Source organism: Morus notabilis, unplaced genomic scaffold (genome assembly GCF_000414095.1).
Source record: "Morus notabilis unplaced genomic scaffold, ASM41409v2 Scaffold698, whole genome shotgun sequence".
NCBI lineage: Eukaryota > Viridiplantae > Streptophyta > Magnoliopsida > Rosales > Moraceae > Morus > Morus notabilis.
The window spans coordinates 359360-363689 of NW_010358448.1; positions in this window are offsets into that span (position 1 = coordinate 359360).

The window sequence follows — 4330 nt, forward strand, 5'->3', positions numbered from 1 at the left end:
CAGGGTTATTTTTTTTTTTTTTTTTTTTTTTTTTTTTCATGAGGAGCTTGGATGGAAAAAAAGAAATAAATAAAGTAAGACGGTAGGAATGAATTTTTCCCTGAGAAGGAATTATATTTAAGTGCTTTCGTTTTTGCTGGTAAAATTATGATCTGTTCGGTTCGCTAATTCGAGTTTTTAATTCGAGTTGAAATGTGATATTGTGTGAGAGAGCAAAAAAGTTATATATGTATAAATATATATATATATATATATATCGAATATTACAAACTTCTTTTCTATAACTTTCTATAGTTAAGGTTCCATTAAAAGAATATCTACACAATAAAGTCTCTTAAAATTTAACATATACACACCTTCAGGAAAAAAAAAATGTAGCATATACACAAAGGGTATTGGAGCATGTATAAATAGAAGTCTTAGCGAGAAGCACTAGACATGATATATTCCTAATTTCCTTGTACAAAATCATAAGTTGCACTCTCTTGTCATTTACCCGGAAAAAAAATGGAGTACTCGAGAGAAGCGAGATTTCCTCCAATTAAACATTTCAGTCATGAGCATGCTTTGCAAAAAATATGGTCATTCTCAACGGCAATCTGCGAAATATGTGGTCAAATATTTAAGTGGAAGTACGGTTGCAAGCCATGCAGATATTACGTCCACGAAGAATGTGCGAAGTTGCCAGAATTCATAATCAACCACGCATTACATCCTCAACATCGTCTCAGGCTTAAAAAGGTACCATTGATCGACAACATTAATTGTTGTTATTACTGCGACAAGCCCTTTGAAAGTGATTATAAGTACTATGTTTGTGCATGTAAAAGTTCGTGCTCTGATAATTTCTACATGCATATGAAATGTGCTATGATTCCACTACCAACCATAACAATAACATCCGATGTTGATGGCTACAAAGATCATGGCGTTGCTCAATTTGCCTGCCATCAGCAACCCATGATCCTGGTGGTGGATGATCATGAGCATCATCATAGTAATAAAACGGCAGCTAAATGCTTTGGATGCCAATCGAATTGGTCGGGTCCAGTCTATTCTTGCATCTCCGAAGAGTGCGAGAATTTTCTGCATAAATCATGCGCAGAGTGTAATACCCGAGATTTAATTAAGCCTTAAGCCAATAATAAATAAATTTAATAAATTAAAATCATGCATCACATTTGCCATTTACCTTAAAGTTATTTGTTGGCATTATATGTTATTATGATAGCTATCATATGATTTTATTAAACTTATAGCTTCACTAATCGAGTTTTCAGTTTTAATGTGCAGTACAACTAGCTCGATGTGGAAACTCAATGTGCTAAACTTATGAAGAAAAGGAATTATATTTATTATGATTATTTGCTATGATATTTTACCTCTATTATGATTGCTTTAATGATGAATTATTATTTTATATTTTATTATATGGTTTTATGTAAATGTGTTGAGGACTTAGTTGCTATTTTGAGTTTTGTGAGAGAATGCTATTTTAGCAAATTGAGTGAACTTTAGGCACCTAAATGAAGAAGAAAAATAAAGACTTTAGAGCTGATTTTATGAGGTTAGGACAAATGTTAGAGACTTAGAAAAACCTAGACACTTGTCCTACTATAAGGTCATACTACTTTTGTTTAGTTTCTAGCATGTTTAGACTTCATTTTGGGTCTATTTCAGCAAAAAAAACCTAGAACTCCGACCATAACCTTTTCTTCTCTCCTCTCACTCCTTTTCTCACCCAAAACTCAGAATCAAACCTAGGTTTTTAAGAGAGAAAGAGCTAAAGACTCAACCAGCCCATCTCAACTCGTTTTCAGCCTAGAACTAAAAATAACCACCAAGTTTTGAGCTTCTATTCACTTGGGAACACGTTTTTCTTTGAGGTAACTTCTTTCTTATGTTAGAAACTAAGATTTTAGAGATTAAGATGTTAAAATCCTACTTGAGATTCGGATTTTTGATGGGGCTTATTATGCATGTTGGTTGTAGACTCTTAAAAATGAGTTTCTTGAGATTTTGGTTCAAATATTGGTTTCTGGGTGAAATTGAAGATTTTAGCTTGATATTATTGATAATTATTTGAAGATAAACTCTTATTAAGATGATGATTCATGTATGTGAGAGTGGTCTTTGAAGATTAAGATATGCATGCTAGGTATTTGATGAAATGTTCAAATATAAGTCCTCTGTACAAGCAATGTAAATTCTGTTTCCGTCCTATATATACTTATGATTTTGACAGATCTTATATTTTTATATTAAAGTATACATCTCAAACTTTATGTGAGTTTTTGAATCACTCCAAACGGATTTTTCTACATTTAGTTATGAATTTTATAAGTTCAGTTAAAAAGCTTTCATTTTCGTGACGAGATTATACTTCAATCTGAATTTCGGGCAGTTTTTGGTTAGTTTGAAAAATTCGAAACCTATCATGTAGTAGCTCTAAAAAGAGGGTTTTGAGTCTACTTTTATTTGCCACTGGTCTCATAATATTTTGAGTTTTGATGAATTTGTTATGAATATTTTTGTAGCAATGCATAATTATGTGTTTTGTTAAATGATGATATGAATGTGATTTTTGAAAGTTATGATTTTAAAGGTTAATTAGCACATTGAAGGCTCCTTACAACCAGCTAGTTTGTGCTTGCAAAGTGGTGATCAAAATTCAAGTAAGTAGAGTTGAAGCATTTTCAAAACTGCATCACAAGACCTATTTGACATAACTTGTTCAGAATTGTGATTATGCAAGTTTATTCTCTTATGAAATTCTTACATGACTATGTTCAAAGAGTATTCATAATTAATTATTTTGAAAGAGATTATGATTTATGCTTATTATGTTTTTATGTTTTAAGAGATTTTATGGTATGGTATATGGATGAGAGGTTGGGTAAGTAGGGGTGCGAGGGACCGGTACCCCAAATTAGAGAAATTGTTTCTTTGAGACAACTAAATAAAAATGCTAGTGGGAAGTCTCTTGTTGATCACAAGAGAAAGAGATTCTAAAAACCCCGCTTAGTGTTTAAGAGAAGAGAATTGGCCAAAACTAGAGAAGATCCTGTATAGAGAGGCTTACTTGGAACTGAAGTTCTGTATCATACCTAAACTAAGAATAAGTATGAAAGTTTATGAACAATGTTTAACAAAGAGATTTTAGCAATAGAGATTTTAGATACTTACGTCATTTGAAATCTACTTACTGAGTTTTTGCTCATTAGTTTTACCTTGTGATGCAGATGATGTTGTTGTTACCGAAGAGTAAAAAGAAATATGATTTCCAAGGTTGGCTGAGTACTCCAAGTCTTACATCTGGCATCTTGCTTATATGTACTTCCAAACAATGGATGGGCTCAAAATGTTTTTGTTTTGTTACTATGTCGCTTTTGAATAACTATTTAATGTTTAAGATTTGTGGTTGCACACTTACTCATTTTGTTCAAAAAACTTTTAGAAAAATTTTGTGATGAAATCAACCACAAGTTTTCGCATCTTAAAAATGACATTGTTTTAAGTATAAAAAGTATGTTTTAAGTAGCACCACCTCGTTAAATTCGGCCTTAGACCGGTTTAGCGCATGGGGGCGTTACACAAAGAGCTGCCACGGAAAATTCAGCATCCCTTTCACGCGCCCCATTCTCTCACGCTTCAAGTCAGTAAGCCTCGATCTTGTCGTTCTTGTTGCAAAAAAGATTGTAGGCTCGTTTTCGGTTGTCATGAAGATGGGTGTAACTTTTTATTGGGTATAGAATGTGCTTCTCTTGACACAACAGTCAAATGTCAAAGTCATCACCATTTGCTTTCTTTAGTAGAGAAATCATCTTGTGACATTCGGTGTGATGCTTGCCAAAATTCTTATGACAATGGGTTCCTAATTGTTCCTAATGAAGTCAAACATACTCGACCCATGATTTTTCGTTGCATGGAGTGTGTTTTTAACTTCCATTTTCTATGTGGTCCCTTGCCATCCAAGGTCAAATATGAGTACCACCTGCATCCTTTGATTTTGTCTCAGCATTCAGTCTCCAATGATGACTCAGATGAATATTATTGCGACATTTGTGAGGAAGAAAGGGATCAATCTTTTCGTATCTATTACTGTGAAGAATGCCAATATGCCGCTCACATACATTGCTTGATTCATGAGGTATGCTAATTTTTAGAAGCCTTTTAAAATAATTTTATGACAACCTCTTTTTGTAGTAGTTTATTGTAGAGATAATCATATTTATTCTCGTAGAAAAAATAAGATTTTAAATTTGCCTTATGGTATCTTAAATTTTTCATATTTTTATGGAACTCTTGTATTAAAATTCTATTTTTTCTT